Source organism: Petromyzon marinus, chromosome 51 (assembly GCF_048934315.1).
Source record: "Petromyzon marinus isolate PM22_M1 ecotype Great Lakes invasive population chromosome 51, UKy_Petmar_22M1.pri1.0, whole genome shotgun sequence".
Classification (NCBI taxonomy): domain Eukaryota; kingdom Metazoa; phylum Chordata; class Hyperoartia; order Petromyzontiformes; family Petromyzontidae; genus Petromyzon; species Petromyzon marinus.
Window position 1 is genome coordinate 7631945 of NC_133717.1, and position 17803 is coordinate 7649747.

Genomic DNA, 17803 nt, shown 5'->3' on the forward strand with positions numbered 1-17803 from the left:
GGGTTAGTGGTGTGGGGTTAGTGGTGTGGGGTTAGTGGTGTGGGGTTAGTGGTGGGGGTTAGTGGTGGGGGTTAGTGGTGTGGGGTTAGTGGTTGGGGGTTAGTGGTGGGGGGTTAGTGGTGGGGGGTAAGTGGTAGGGGGTTAGTGGTGGGGGTTAGTGGTTGGGGGTTAGTGGTGGGGGTTAGTGGTGGGGGTTAGTGGTGTGGGGTTAGTGGTTGGGGGTTAGTGGTGGGGGGTTAGTGGTGTGGGGTTAGTGGTTGGGGGTTAGTGGTGGGGGGTTAGTGGTTGGGGGTTAGTGGTTGGGAGTTAGTGTTTGGGGGTTAGTAGTGTGGGGTTAGTGGTGGGGGTTTAGTGGTGTGGTGTTAGTGGTTGGGGGTTAGTGGTGGCGGGTTAGTGGTGGGGGGGGGGGTTAGTGGTGGGGGGTTAGTGGTGGGGGGTTAGTGGTGGGGGTGTAATTCAGCTCATATACCCCCTCCCTTCGCCGTGCGCGACCTTGCGAACAAAATCTCGTGGGGTGCGGGAGACGGGGCGAGGGTGGTGCGGTGAGGTGGCCGAGTGCATTACTACGTGTAGCTAGGGGACGCGTTCGTAGGCAATGGTTCATGCACCGATAGCACCGACGGCGAGAAGCAGCAGCACGGCTCCGCCAAGCCACGCCGCCCTCGCCACGGGTGCATCAGCCGCCGATTGCGCGCCCAATTGGCATCAGTGCCGAATGAAGCAAGTTGGGGGCCCTTTAGCATGATGTTATAAAGGGGCCCTAAATAAAAACACGTAAATATGAAAACACAATTGTTTTTTTTTTACTTGCTTAGTAAAGTTATTGTATTTGTTCATTTGCTACACAGCCAGATAATACGACAAATCGCTAACCTTAAACACCCAGTCGTTCATAAACGTTCAAGGCAGTATAGTACTATAGTAATAGAGCAAGCGTACTGCGCACGTGTGCACCACTGTGCGTCGTGCATGCAACGTGCGTAGGCGATATTTGTTGAGTCAAGGAGCACAGACGGCAGTGGTCGCGGCTGCCCGTGATCCAGCGCTGTGGAGGCAGCAGCAGCAGCAGAGGCAGCGAGGGGTTAGTGCGTCACCGCACACGGATTTTTTTGGAACTCGCTTCTACCAGTGGGCGTCTAGGGGGTGCCATATATGACCCTGCCTCGCCAGGAGAAGGCAGTATGTATGTATGCTGAGCTTCTTTCGCACCGTACAGCGGGTGGACTGAAGTTCGCCATCCGTTTCTTCCATCTGCACGTGGGGGGATCGAGCGTTGCCTCCTCGCGCAAGGCGTGGGAGTTTTCTCCGAGTGCTTCGGTTTCCTCTTCCCACGTGAATAATACACAACACAGCTCGTCATCATTAAGTGGCTGAGACGTCTAAGCAATAGCAACCCAAATGTAGCAGCGGCAGGACCCTCATTAAAAAAGTAAGTCATACGACTGGAAAAAAAATGTTTTGTATTTACCTTTTGTATATTTTAACCCAGTGGCTCAAATATAGTATCGCCTCCGTGCAGCACCAACAACAGATGAAAATAATACTGGTAGGAACCTCCTGGTTACACCAGCAGCCACAGGGGATTATTGTGTCCGTCCGTCGTGCATCCAAAAATGTGAGGGGTGGGGCTGGGTGGAGAGGGGAGGGTGGGGAGGGGCTGGGTGGGGAGGGTGGGAGGGGCTGGGTGGGGAGGGGCTGGGTGGGGAGGGTGGGAGGGGCTGGGTGGGGAGGGGCTGGGTGGGGTGTGGGAGGGGTGAGGCTGGGTGGGGAGGGGAGGGTGGGGAGGGGCTGGGTGGGGGGTGGGTGGGGTGGGGCTGGGTGGGGAGGGGCTGGTCACCCCGTGGTGCCCTTATAAAACTCAACGTTTAACCTACTCACGCCGACTTGTGCCCGCCCTCACAGTCGGGCATATTGTGCTGAATACACCACGTGGTGGTGCCGCCCGTTGACCCTGGCCATTGACCGAGCAACCCAACGTTCCTACCAGCTCCCTCCGCAGGAATGTGTTAATTTATCACTTAAATTAATGTATGGTCGCGCGATAGTTTTCATGCGACGCTGTTGGCTTTTATTATTATTATTGTTACACGCTTTTATTTAACTCACTGTCTGTTGTATCCTCAAATCTTGTAAGTCAATTTTAACCCACTTCCCAATGTAGTATCGACTGTAAACTTGGTAGACTTATGTCATACTGATGACAATACTATATTCTATCAAAAAATATATTTTTTAACAATATTTTTTATATGTTATGTTTCGGCTTGGGTCTAATCGTCCACGCTCAACTCACGTTGGCTGTAAATCACCACGGCCCCCTTACGTTATGGCAAGCTTCAGGTTCACTTCCTGGAGTTGTAGAGTTCTGCCATTACGAGTACAGTACATTTCATTAAAGCGTGGTTTTAAAACGTATTGTTAAATATTACTTATTTTTGCGCTGATTTCGATTTCCTTCTGCTCGGTTTTTTTTTGCTCTTCTCATCTTGGCGACACACATGTCACTCTCTTGCAGACGAGACTCGTCCTGGTCTCCTGAGCTCTTCTTACCTGGTTCATGCTAAACCAAACTTACTCACCAGGTGAGGCGCACTGCAGCCGTCGGCTCTGTCTCAGAGGCGACCTCGCCACGCGAGACGATAGCTCATCATCACAGTGGCTGATATCATCATCATCACCATCACCACCATCATCACCACACGTGGGAATTCATAGCAGCAGCCAAATCATGTTAGCGCGAGTTGAGTCTAAATGTGGAGGAGGGAGGGGGAGGAGGGGGAGGAGGAGGAGGTGGACGAGGTGGACGAGGAGGAGGGGGTTGAGGAGGAGGGAGAGGGGAGAAGGAGGAGGGGGGAGAAGGAGGGGGAGGGGGGAAGAGGAGGAGAAGGAGGGGGGGAGTAGTTGGGAGGAGGGGGACGAGGAGGACGAGGAGGGGGTTGAGGAGGAGGGAGAGAGAAGGAGGAGGGGGGAAGAGGAGGAGAAGGAGAGGGGGAGGAGGGGTAGGAGAGGGGGAGGTGGAGGGGGGGAGAGGGGGAGGAGGGGGGGGAGGAGGGGGGGAGGAGGGGGGAGGAAGAGTGCAACACCGCAGGAGGAACCCGGAGAGGAATCCACACTGGGACCACCACGTGGAGAGAGGGAGAGAGAGAACACGCGGACTCCAAAACTACATCAACAGGCATCGCCAGGGTCCGGGATCGAACCCACTGCCTTGCCACCGCGACCGCCCCGCTCGCCAATGCAACATAAACTTGATTGAGACTGTTTACTCTCTGCGCCGCTGCCGCATCCGTGACGAGATGGAGACGCGCTGTCGTTTCATTCCATCGCTGTCGGAGCGAATTTTCACGCCCGCGGGCTGCCGGGATGGACCGTCCCACGCATCATCACGGCGCTCCTGTCGCACCACAACGACCACCAGCGGGTGGCCGGCGGAACGTGGAGTGGTGAGGGGTGGGCGGGGGGGGGGGCGATGGAGGGGGGGGGGCTGGAGTGCGTTGGGGGGAGGGGGGGGGTAACGGGAGGAGGAAGAATCTGGATTCATGCCTTGCTGGGTTGGCTACTGCCAAGGAGCGGCATGGAGATGGGAGAGGAGGCGATAGAACCACGTGGTGGTGGGGGTAGATAAGGGGGTAAGGAGGTGGTTGACGGAGAGGCTGTAGTGGGGGACGAGGTTGTGGTGGTGGAGGTAGATAAGGCGGTAAGGAGGTGGTTGACGGAGAGGCTGTAGTGGGGGACGAGGTTGTGGTGGTGGTGGTGGAGGTAGATAAGGGGGTAAGGAGGTGGTTGACGGAGAGGTTGTAGTGGGGGACGAGGTTGTGGTGGTGGTGGTGGAGGAGTGGGGAGGAGGAAGGTAAATCTGTCTCCACTCCCGCGAGTCCCTCGGCGCGCATCCTAAGCGCGACATTGGATTGTGCCAATCACGGACCGGCAGTTGTTTAAAGCGCGCGGCTCATGGTCGAGGAGAGAGAGGGGGGGGGTGGAGGCGTTGGTGCGGAATTCTTAATCGGCGCTCACTCGCTCGTTCGTCCTCACGGTGTCTTAATTATGTTTCAACTCTCGAGTTTCCGGCTCGCTCGCTCACCTCCCTCCCTCGATCCGCCTGCAAAATAAAAAGACAAAGATCCCCATGTATAGACATTAGCAGACTGTTGGGGGCAAGTGCTGTTAGCGAGCACCTATGAAGGCCCGCACGGCGCACGAGAGAGCGGGGGTTGGGGTTAGGATGTGGTCACTTTAATGCACCAAAGACAAATATCCCTCGTATAGCGCTGTTAGCGAGGGGGTGAGTGGCCAGCACCACGCCCGGACGCCTTTGTCTCCCTAGTGGCGATGTTTACACACCGCAACAGGTACTCATTTGAGACTGAATCGACCTTGGGGAGGCCCAGGAAGGACTGGTTCAGATAATCGTCACCGATGTTGCGGCGTTGGCCTTGAGCGGGAATCGCCCGGTTCGTAGCGCAGCGCGCAAACCGCTCCACTGCCGCACCCACATCACTTGCTCACCCTGACTCTCTCTCTCCATTCCTCTCTCTCTCTCTCTGTGTCTCTCTCTCCCTCTGTTGTTTCCTCTCATCTATATCTCTTCCGTTCTCTATCACTCTCTCTTTCTTTCACGCTTCCTTTTCATACCCCCCCCCCTCTCGCTCTCTCTCGCGCTCTCCCTCCATCACTCTCTAGATCTCTGTCGCTCTCCCTTTTTCCCTCTACCATTTTTCTCCCCCGTCCCCCATTCACCGTCTCCCCTTCTCCCCCCCCCCTCTCTCCCTCCCTCAATAGCGCTCTATTTTTCTCTACCCCCCACCCCACACGACGCTCTTTCTCTCCTTCAATTTCTCTATCGCTCTCTCTCTCTCTCTGCAGCTCTCCCCTTTTCTCTCCCTACTCCCCTCTAGCGTTTTTTCTCCTTTAATGTATCTATCGCTCTCTCGCCTCCCCTCTCTCCCTCTCACTCTCTCACCTCCCCCCCCATCTCCCTCTCTCCCCCTCCTCTCTCTCTCTCTCTCTCCCACTCAAGTCAAAATGTTATCACTCATTCACAATGCAGCCCGTTTCGTCGGCGCCTCGCGCATTGATTGGCCGCGACATTGACTCCTCGCGGCGCGCTAGCGGTCACGAATGCAGAGAGCGGTGGCGCAGTGGTTAGCACGCTGAACACTCCTGCGAACCGAGTGACCCGAGTTCGATTCGCGCCAGTGAGGATTATCTTAACCATTACTGCCTGGGCCTCCCCCTAGGTCGATCAAATGAGTCCCTGGTGCGGTGTGTAAAACATTGACACTGGGGAGATAAAGGCGGCCGGGCGTTGTGCTGGACATCCCACCCCGTGATGTGCCGTGCCTTTATAGATGCTCGCTAACAACACTTGCCCCAAACATTCTGTTGCAGGCTCTACGGGACATCTTTATCTTGGTGGTGGTGGTGTTGATTATGCCAATGGTGATGGGCACTGCCAATTATTTTGCTGCGGGTGATTGCGCATCATTAGCACAGCGTGACGAATCGTTCGCTGCACGCGAAGGCGATTGTGATCGAAGGCGGTTCAGTGCCCGAGGTAGGGGTAATGATGAGGGTCAGGGCAATGCTGGACGCGCGTGAATCCTCTGGTTAGGATGCGACCACTTTAACTCACCCAAAGACAAAAGATGCCCCGTGTAGCCTTCAACAGACTGTTGGGGGTAAGGGCTGTCAGCGATCACCTTTGAAGTCCGGAGCGGTATAGGAGGGGGTGGGTGCCCAGCAGCACCACGCTGAATTTGTCTCCCTAGGGGCGATGTTTACACACCACATCAGGCATTGATTTCAGGCTGAGTCGACCTGGGGGAAATCCCAGGACCGGTTCAGAAAATCGGCACTTGGTTTTGGCCGTTAGCCGGAATGGAACTCGGGTCGCCGGATTCGTAGCGCAGCGTAGCGCTAACCGCCCGCTACGCTACCGCTACCCACACTTTAACTCACCGTAAGCATAACAACAACGGTCTAAGATTGAGTTAATTTATTTTATTTCTTACACGGATGACGGTTCCCTTTCGCCAATTGCTGCCCGGAATATTTTACAGGGGAGATCCGTGGTGTCGCGTGTGCACAGCAGAAATAGCAAAAGTAAAAAAACACGGCAAAGGCGCAGCCCTACAATTGCTTTGACTCACGCCACTGCTAACGGTAGGGATTACACCAGAGCAGTGGTTATTAACCTTTACTGCAGCCTTGCACCCCTTTGGTTATCAATCGTTACAAATGTACGATGTCAATAAACACATCGGGTTTGATGAAACAAAGAAAGCCGTGACATTCATGCTCGTGCTGAATTTGTGTTTTCGATTATCTACCTTCTAAAAACAAAAAAAAATCTGGCCGTGTCTCGCTACCCCCAGAAAGGTCATCTCGCACCTCCAGGTGGTTGCGTGCACTGCAGGTTAATAATAATAATAATAATCAGAAGAAGAAGAAGAACCACTGCGCTAGAGGGAGCTCCAGAAAGCCTCTCGTTCATTCATCCATCGCCACGTGGACAGCGAAGGAAGCGGTTGCGCCAGACCGCGCGTGACCTCTTGCGACAGCGTTCGCATTAAACCGCTCTCGCTGCCGAACACCGGCGTCTAGAGTGGCTCCTTTGATCCACGGGTCACAGGGTGGTGGTGGGGGGGGGGGGCGAGGCGAGGTGGGGGGGCGGTGCCGTTCCTTTCAGGGGGGGGGGGGGTCGCAGTTCGCTTCGAACGTCGACCGACGGTTGAAGTTGCGCCTCGTTGAGCTGCGGGAGTTTGCGGGCTAATTGGGCCGCTTCCTCTTCCACGCTTGATCGCGCGTAACGGACAGGGGCGGTGGTAGGCGTGATCCACGCCAATGTCTCCAACTGTTACAGCCTCGCGTTACTCTACACTACACTGCTGTACACTACACTATATACTACTATACACTACACTATACACTACTATACACTTGACTACTGTAAACTATTATACACTACACTACTATACACTACACTGCTGTACACTACACTATATACAGTGAGGGAAAAACGTATTTGATCCCCTGCTGATTTTGTACGTTTGCCCACTGACAAAGAAGTGATCAGTCTATAATTTTAATGGTAGGTTTATTTGGACAGTGAGAGACAGAATAACAACAAAAAATCCAGAAAAACGCATGTCAAAAATGTTATAAATTGATTTGCATTTTAATGAGGGAAATAAGTATTTGACCCCCTCTCAATCAGAAAGATTTCTGGCTCCCAGGTGTCTTTTATACAGGTAACGAGCTGAGATTAGGAGCACACTCTTAAAGGGAGTGCTCCTAATCTCAGCTTGTTACCTGTATAGAAGACACCTGTCCACAGAAGCAATCAATCAATCAGATTCCAAACTCTCCACCATGGCCAAGACCAAAGAGCTCTCCAAGGATGTCAGGGACAAGATTGTAGACTTACACAATGCTGGAATGGGCTGCAAGACCATTGCCAAGCAGCTTGGTGAGAAGGTGACAACAGTTGGTGCGATTATTCGCAAATGGAAGAAACACAAAAGAACTGTCAATCTCCCTCCGCCTGGAGCTCCATGCAAGATCTCACCTCGTGGAGTTGCAATGATCATGAGAACGGTGAGGCATCAGCCCAGAACTACACGGGAGGATCTTGTCAATGATCTCAAGGCAGCTGGAACTATAGTCACCAAGAAAACAATTGGTAACACACTACGCCGTGAAGGACTGAAATCCTGCAGTGCCCTCAAGGTCCCCCTGCTCAAGAAAGCACATATACATGCCCGTCTGAAGTTTGCCAATGAACATCTGAATGATTTAGAGTACAACTGGGTGAAAGTGTTGTGGTCAGATGAGACCAAAATGGAGCTCATTGGCATCAACTCAACTCGCCGTGTTTGGAGGAGGAGGAATGCTGCCTATGACCCCAAGAACACCATCCCCACCGTCAAACATGGAGGTGGAAACATTATGCTTTGGGGGTGTTTTTCTGCTAAGGGGACAGGACAACTTCACCGCATCAAAGGGACGATGGACGGGGCCATGTACCGTCAAATCTTGGGTGAGAACCTCCTTCCCTCAGCCAGGGCATTGAAAATGGGTCGTGGATGGGTATTCCAGAATGACAATGACCCAAAACACACGGCCAAGGCAACACAGGAGTGGCTCAAGAAGAAGCACATTAAGGTCCTGGAGTGGCCTAGCTAGTCTCCAGACCTTAATCCCATATAAATTCTGTGGAGAGAGCTGAAGGTTCGAGTTGCCAAACGCTAGTCTCGAAACCTTAATGACTTGGAGAAGATCTGCAAAGAGGAGTGGGACAAAATCCCTCCTGAGATGTGTGCAAACCTGGTGGCCAACTACAAGAAACGTCTGACCTCATTGCTTGCCAACAAGGGTTTTGCCACCAAGTACTAAGTCATGTTTTGCAGAGGGATCAAATACTTATTTCCCTCATTAAAATGCAAATCAATTTATAACATTTTTGACATGCGTTTTTCTGGATTTTGTTGTTGTTATTCTGTCTCTCACTGTTCAAATAAACCTACCATTAAAATTATAGACTGATAATTTCTTTGTCAGTGGGCAAACGTACACAATCAGTAGGGGATCAAATACTTTTTTCCCTCCCTGTACTACTATACACTACACTACTATAAACTACACTATACACTACTATACATTTGACTACTATAAACTGTTATACACTACACTACTCTACACTGTACTATACACTATACACTTGACTACTATAAACTATTATACACTAGACTACTATACACTACACTAATATACACTACACAATACACGATACTGCGATACACTACACTATACACTACACTACTCTACACTACACTATACACTACACTAGTATATACTACACTATACACTAGAATACACGACACTATTATACACTAAACTGTACACCACACTATACACTACACTATACACGATACTGCGATACACTACACTATACACTACACTATACACTACACTACTATATACTACACTATACACTAGAATACACGACACTATTATACACTAAACTGTACACCACACTATGCACTACACTATACACTACACTATACACTAAACTGTACACCACACTATGCACTACACTATACACTACACTATACACTAAACTGTACACCACACTATACACTACACTATACACTACACTGTTACAGACTCACGGTGTGGAACTCTATCGCTGTGCACATCCGCAACATCAAATGCACTCCGACCTCTTTCAAGAAACGTCTCGATGCCTCCGTCTGGGTCTCAGGGCTTTCGAGCAGCCCTGAGCTCAGCTTCCGCGCCTGTGAGTTTTTGACTTGTCTGCAACATCTGGCGAGTTGTAAATGTAGTCATTATTATTATTATTATCAAAACGAGGACTTCTTTCACACGTGCCAGCTACGTTTTGCACTCAGAGCTTACCAATCCGTCCGCGTAATTCCTCCCCCCCCTCCCTCCCTCCCTCTCCCCACCGCCTGCTTAAATAAAGGGCGTGATTGATTAGAGCGGCTCGCAAAACCTCACTTCGGAAATCAATTTGTGTGAAATGTCATGGCTTAACACTCCAAAGACCCCCCCCCCCCCACACTGTGTAGTCTTAGCAGACTGTTGGGGCAAGTGCCTATGAAGGCCGACGCGGTACACGAGAGGGTGGGTACTTAGCACTACGCCCGGCCGCCTTTGTCTTCCCAGTGGCGATGTTTACACACCGCAGCAGGTACTCACTTTGTGGGAGACTGTCAGGGCAGATCTAATGGGGCTCTGTGCTTGTGGATATACTTGAGACTGTGGGTCTCCGTGGGATTACGTGAGTTGCTGTGTTAGTCTACATGTCTATGGGCCTCGATGTAAGCCTATGCATCTCAATGACATTTTATGGGTTTTTATATTAAGCCTATGAGACTTTCTTCAAGTTTATGAACCTGTATGTAAGTCTATGCAACTCTATGAGTCTCTCTGTAATTCAATGGTGACCTGCAAGGGACCATGTTTTTAAATCACAACTCTATGGGTCTCTGTGTGAGTTACTGGTGTTACTGGTGACCATTACTTAAAGCAATCATCTTCACTAACCTGCTTCCGTTCCTCCCTTAAAACAACCCTAGCCCACCATCATCCTGCTACTGTTACTCCCTAACCCTCAGCTACGACCAGGTCTACCTAACCCCTATCACTACCCCTTTAACTACCCATATCACTACCCCTATTACTACCACTATCACTACCCATATTATTATAACACTCACTACCCCATTTCACAACCCCATCACTATAATACTCACTACCCCTAACCCTATCATGACCCATATCACTAGACCAATCACTACCCATTATCACTACCCCAACTCCTATCACTACCCCAACCCCTATCACTACCCCTATCACTACCCCAACCCATATCACTACCCCAACCCCTATCACTACCCCAACCCCTATCACTACCCCAACCCCTATCACTACTCCAACTCCTATCACTACCCCAACCCCTATCACTACCCCAACCCCTATCACTACCCCAACCCCTATCACTACCCCAACTCCTATCACTACCCCAACCCCTATCACTACCTCAACCCCTATCACTACCCCGACCCCTATCACTACCCGAACTCCTATCACTACCCCAACCCCTATCACTACCTCAACCCCTATCACTACCCCGACCCCTATCACTACCCCAACTCCTATCACTACCCCAACCCCTATCACTACCCCAACCCCTATCACTACCCCAACCCCTATCACTACCTCAACCTCTATCACTTCTCCAAACACTATCACTACCCCTATCACTACCCCAACCCCTATCACTACCCCTATCACTACTCCAACCCCTATCACTACCCCAACCCCTATCACTACCCCAACCCCTATCACTACCCCAACCCCTATCACTACCCCAACCCCTATCACTATCTTACCACTATCACTACCTCAACCCCTATCACTACCCCAACCCCTATCACTACCCCAACCCCTATCACTACCCCAACCCCTATCACTACCCTACCACTATCACTACCCCAACCCCTATCACTACCCCAACCCCTATCACTACCCCTATCACTACCCCAACCCCTATCACTACCCCAACCCCTATCACTACCCCAACCCCTATCACTATCCCAACCCCTACCACTACCTCAACCCCTATCACTACCTCAACCCCTATCACTACCCCAACCCCTATCACTACCCCAACCCCTATCACTACCCTAACCCCTATCACTACCTCAACCCCTATCACTACCCCAACCCCTATCACTACCCCAACCCCTATCACTACCCCAGCCCCTATCACTACCCCAACCCCTATCACTACCCCAACCCCTATCACTACCCTACCACTATCACTACCCCAATCCCTATCACTACCCCAACCCTTATCACTACCCCCAACCCCTATCACTACCCCAACCCCTATCACTACCCCAACCCCTATCACTACCCCAACCCCTATCACTACCCCTATCACTACCCCCATTAACCACTCCCGACTGTCATCCTTACTGTCAACACCATAACTACACCACCCCACTCTTTATCTCTAATCGCTCTCATCTCACGTACAATTTTCTAATTATTGTAAAGCGCCTTGCTCTTAGACGCTATACAAATCTACATGCGATGAGATTAAGTCACTGCACTGCACAATTTTCAACCACGGGCAGTGGCTAAAACCCGGATTCGAGCTCAGGATTCAAGCGGTTCTGGGACCTCAGCATCTCTAATTCCTGTGCCACGCGACTGCCTTCACTGCCGTTATCACGAGCCAACACAGAGTTCAGCACACGCTGCGTCCTACCACAGTATTCGGCGCCTCTTCACTACGAAAATGAATAGAAGTCACGACCGCCTATGCGCTAAGATCATAGCTTCCGCGACCAACCACATCTTCTCGCCTCTCTCCCCGTCGGAATACGCGCGTCTGTGTTTTCGTGTTGATTATTTCATATAAACTCTGAACATTTAAACAAATAATAATCACGTAAGGCCCCAACTGCAGAGCTATACGTCTCTCTTTTTTTTCAGAAGCGACCTGGCTATCGCAAATGACGGCTCAGCGAAGGGGCTTCTCGTCGTGTGGAAATGTACAGTAGCCAAAATACTCCAAACGCGTGGACGTTGGCTCTTAATGTTGACGGAAACGCCGGAGGACCCAGAGAAAAATCCACTCGACCACGGGGCGAGAGAGAGAGAGAGACGAGACGCAAACACCCAAAATACATCACGTGTCAGGGTCGGGATCGATTTATAGACGACGTTTTGGGCCAATGTATCTTATTCAGAGCACGTGGTGGTGGTGGTGGCTACGCACGTGGCTTGCTGGAAGCAGCCAGCTAGGGTTGGTGGATCACCGCACGATTCCCTTTGTCTTGGAGGAGGAGCCGCACCCCGTGGTTCGCCAGGAGAAGGCGGCGCAGCAACAATGTGGACTCCCACCTGTCCTGGCTGTATGGCATCGAGTGTTTCTCCCTCGCACGTGCGGGGCTTCTCCGAGTGGTTCCGATTTCGTCCCACATGTAGTAAGCACTCGTAAATAAATTGGCCTAAAAACACCTTCGCACATAGAGGACCGCAGAGCCTGGACGATCGTTGGTAGCGCGTGGCTGCTGCAGCGCGTGGCTGCTGCAGCGCGTGGCTGCTGCAGCGCGTGGCTGCTGCAGCGCGTGGCTGCTGCAGCGCGTGGCTCTGCAGCGCGTGGCTGCTGCTGCGCCTGGCTCTGCAGCGCGTGGCTGCTGCTGCGCATGGCTGCTGCTGCCGCCTTCCAACCATGCCTGGCTCCTCATCGCGCCTCTGAATTGTCATCTCTCTCTCTCTCTCTTTGAGAGTGATGTGTGTGCCCTACGCATGTTGAACGTCTCTCGCGCCGCACGTAGTCAAACCGACGAGCGAATACTGTTCAGTGGCAGAGCATTTCTAGTTAAAATCACAGGATTAATGTTCGCATCATTGTTGTAATGAGCATCGCGCAGGCCATTTGGACGTGAGCGTCCGTCTGTACATCATTACGGACGTGACGTCCAGCCAGCCAGTCAAACTTAAAAAAAAATCCATTATAGTACGGAGTATGAAAGTACATGCCATCTTCATAGCGCGTAAAAAAGGGGCCATTGCTCGAAACGTCGCATTTATAATGCATTCCCATTGTTACGGCCACGCGGTGTTTACTGACAAACGTATCGATGTGTGTGTGCGTGCTTTAAATCGTTGCGTATCTGTTTGCGTCACAGGTTACGTATTGATTTGTTTGCTTCAGCCGTCGATTCGCCTTTCCCGGAATACGAAGTCCAGGCCGGTCGGTGGGGCTCTGATAGTCCAATCCGACCCGTCGAGCCGGAATTGTTCTCAGAATCGGAATCTGTATTTATACTGGAGGAATCCGATGAGCTATGAAGCTCTTTCTTCACACATGTCCAGTATTCTATTGTTCATTGGGGTGTCACGTGGCTAGGAGATGTTAACTACCTCGCCCGCTATACAGGAGGTCGTGGGTTCGATCCCGACCCTGACGCCTGCTGCTGCATATTTTCGGGTCGCCGATTGCATAGCCCAGTGCGCTAACCACCACACCCCAGCTCCACAGAGCAGAGACGAAGACCCCCACCCCCCCCCCCCCCCGTGTCTTCTACGCAGGCTGTTGGGGCACCAGCGGCCGCCGTTGTCTCCCCCCAGTAGTGATGTTTACACATTTAAGTCGACCTATGGGAGGCCCAAAACCCGCTTTAGACATTGGCCACTGTTTTTGGTCGAGAGCGGGAATTGAACTCGGGTCGCCGGGTGAGTGCAGTGCGCGCTAACCGCTGCGCCACCGTTCCCCACCACCCCGACAAGACATGCACGCGCGCGCGTGCGATGGTGTACCCAGATACGTGCAGAGACAAAGATCCCCCCGTACAGCCTTGTTAACAGACTAATAGAACATGACCTTTCGATCGCCACACAAGCAATCGTACTCAGGTGGGAGAAACCCTCTCCTACCATCTATTTTTCTACCTACGTGACTTTACCGAAAGAACCAAAGAGTATGCATTCCTGCAGTCACGAAAGCTTCAAATCAAGTGCTGTTAGCGAGCACCTATGAAGGCCGCCACGGCACACGAGGGGGGGGGGGTGGGTTTTCAGCACCACGCCCGGCCGCCTTTCTCTCCTTAGCGGCGATGTTTTACACACCGCAGCAGGTACTAATTTGAGGCTGAGTCGACCTAGGGGAGGCCCGGTACCGGTGTAGCTAATCTTCACTTGGTGTTGGCCGTGAGCGGGAATCGAACTCGGGGATAGCCCGGGTTCGTAGCGCAAACGATGCGCTATCCACGACGCTCCCTAATCCCCACGTGCGCACAAACAAAGACGCACAGACACACAAAGACAGACGCAGGTGCCTCCCCCCCCCCGCCCGCGTCTGTGTTGAACCCATTGTACACCGCGACACGAATTGAATTGTGTTTGGGCTCCAAAGGTTCTGTTTACAAACCCATGCGGGCACGTCAATAGAATCACGGGCGCGAGGCAGAGAGAGAGAGAGAGGGAGAGAGGGCAAGTGTTAAGACATTGCCGTGCGGAAGCGAACGCATCAGCAGCAACACTACAATTCGCCTAATGCCCACATTCGTCCCTCCAACATTAAATAAAAAAAATAGATATATATCTCCCATCAAGCCAGCCCACACACGGCATTGCATGGGAGTGAACATTGTCAGCAGCATTTTGGTTTAATACACGGCGGAATTTCTGGACTGGTTTCCACATTCGGTGTCTCATCAGCAGAGTCAGGCTCGCTGACTTGCTTTATTGAACCGATGCTCGTGGATTTATCTTAATATCAGTATAATTTTTTTTAGCATCATCATTATTTCATGCATGGTCGTCAGCATCATCACACATTCATTGTTTTCTGTATGATCATCACTACCACCACCATCATTGTTTTCAGTATGATCGCCATCATCAAACACTAGCAGCATCATCATTATATTCACCACCATTATCATTAGAGGACTGTATTTGGCCGATATACATTTCTACATGATAAGCCACTTCGTTGAGCTATCATTTGTGGCCAGGTAATTTCTGATAAGAGCTACATAGCCCAGTGGGCCTTACCTGGTAAAATAAAAATAAAAGTTTAGTTTAGCCTCACCACTATAACCACACCCGCACATCGGATTAGCACAGTTGGCTCCGTACGGTGCGAAAGAAGTTCAACATACATGCATACACACCCACGTCGCCATGGCAATGAACTCCATTATAATCAGCACCACCATCATCATCATTAACACCACGATCGCCGCCACCGTCATCATAAATGTCACCATCACCGTAATCTCATTATCATCGTCAACTCCACCACGATCACAACCTCACCACCACCATCACCATTATCACCACGATCACCACTACCATCACCATTATCTTCACCATCACAACCACCACCACAACCACAACCAACACACCATCATCATTATGGTCACCGTAATCTCATCAAAGACCCGACATCACCACCATCACTGCCCTTATATCTCAAACATATTTCCACTCCATCTCTCTGGCCTCTCTCTACACGCTGTAAAGAAGGGGCATTGTCCGAAACGTCACCTATCATTTATTTGTTATTGTCTAGGCCAGACGTACACACACATGGTATTATTGACGAATGCGTTGAGTTGTTGTGTGTGTGTGGACAATCAAGAAGAGCGACCAGGCCACGAATAAACGACTTTGAAATGAAATGACTCAGGCGGATGTGACTGTGCGTACCGTGGACTGGAAATAAAACGAACGCATGGGTTCTGGAGAAGCTGGCGTTGAAAGAAAACTGTTCGAGGTGATAAAGTCAAGAGAGCTTAGCCTACTACGGTCACATCGTGAGAACAAAAATGTGGAACTTGTTTGCAAAAGCAGATTCTGCGAGGCACAGGAAGACCGAGGGTGACGATGGGAGGATTAGGTCAAAGCATGGACGAGGCTCACGCTGGAGCAGACAATGCGGATGGCAGAAGACAGAACTGGGTGGCCAAGGATTGTCAAGTGTGTGTCTGTGTGTTATTTCCAACTGCGCCCCTGCTACAACGGTGCTCACGACTTACTTCGGCTTCGTCCGCGACAGCCGGCCCGCCCTAATTGGCACCGCTAATGATTGCGTCCTTGGACGAGGAAAATTTCGCGAGATGCGAACGAATCTCCCGGGATTCCCGCCCGGTCTGCCGCTCAAGGAGGGCATCTCGGCTGGCAGCGTCTAAGAAGGCCCCTGGGGCACCCGTTGCAGACAGAGGGGGAGGTGGGGAGGGGGGTGTTGAGGAACCTGCGACTTACGCGCGAGGCCAAACACAGTATTAGCAATTCGCGAGCTGCCACCAACGCTGAGTTTCCTCGGTCGCCTCGTGTCACTTGCAAGGGCACCTCCCACGGGTGTCGAGTCCACGAGTCGGTGCCGTGCCTCTGGCTCGCTAGGTAGTGGCGATGCCATGTTTTTGTTTATCGTAGTACGGAGTTAGACTGATGACCTAAATCTTAGTTGTCTTGTGGTTGTTGTTGTTTGACTTGCATCCCACTGGGATTTTTGCACACAGCGTTGGTGTACGGTGCTATTTCAGGAATATTTTGATGTTTTTTTTCCCTAGATTTTCTGTTTGCACAGTAACATAATCACTTTAAGATGTTTTCTTGTTCATGTTTTTTTTGTTTGTTGCGGTTGCACCCGATTAAAGAGCCGAATGGCTCACGGGGCTATACCAAATAAATGGAACTAAATGGAACTATGGTGCGCTCAATACCGTCCGTTCCATCCGTACGGGGATAGATTGTTGTTGCACCTCCCCGGTTTCCTCCAGGGCTAACTTCGTCAGATTAAAAAAAAAACTCAATGCAGCAGGACACTCGTGAAAAATAGTCTTACAAGGCAGTGTGGCTCTCCTGGATAAAATAAACAAATTAGCATTATTATTATTATGGTTATGTACGGATTATATGTCGTCGTGTGCGGTTGCCCGCCAGAAGGTTTTATTTTTCTGGACGTGGTGACGCCACGTTGGTGAGATGTTATCTCCCTCACCTAGTATACAGGAGGTCGTGGGTTCGATCACGACCCTGATGCCTGTTGTATGTTTTGAAGTTTGCATGTTTCTCTCCCCGTGGTCGCGTGGATTTTTCTACGGCTCCGGTTTTTTCCCACCTTCCACATTCAGAATAAAAAATCACGCGCTTAGAGTATTTCACCTCCTGCTATAAATTTCCATCATTTGCGATAGCCAGGTCGTTTCTTTTCAAAAGAGCTACATAGCTCAGTGGGGCCCTACCTGTGTAAAAATAAATGTGCTTATAGACGTGCTGTTTGGTTCCTCAACTGGGGTTGAGAAACAATTCGTCCAGCGCACGTGGTAAATCATTTACCCTCGCCTCGCATCGGGACGCTTCGAGACTCAAACACCGTAACCAACAAACCCACGCCCCGTGCGAGCCCAAACGCAGGGCTCTCTCATTCCGGCGCGGACACAAAGACGGACGGACAGCTGACGTGCAGCTAGAAGGTGGGTGTCTAGAGATGGGGTTGCAGAGATGGAGGGTTGGACGGGGGAGCGGCGTTGTAGTGGTTAGCCAGCGCACTGCACTGCGGACCCCCTCCACCCTCGCATGACCCCAGTTCGATTTCCACTCACGACTCATAACAGTGGCGAAATATCTGAACTGGTCCTGGGCCCTCCCGTAGGTCGACTCGGCCTTCAGTAAGTACCCGGTGCTGTGTGCACAAAACTTCAGCACTGGGGAGACAGAGGCGACCGGGCGTGGTGCTGGTCACCCACCACCA

The 17803-nt window shown here is 51.3% G+C and overlaps 1 protein-coding gene across 2 annotated transcripts in view; it reads left to right on the forward strand.

Annotated features, from left to right (window-relative positions):
- The first annotated feature begins 17421 nt into the window (after positions 1-17421).
- Positions 17422-17803, forward strand: part of ADGB (androglobin) — a 193333-nt gene continuing 192951 nt past the window's right edge. For both annotated transcript variants that reach the window (XM_032973450.2, XM_076074936.1), the window contains exon 1: positions 17422-17525. The gene's annotated coding sequence lies outside the window, so the exon portion shown is untranslated. The remainder of the gene's footprint in view (positions 17526-17803) is intronic.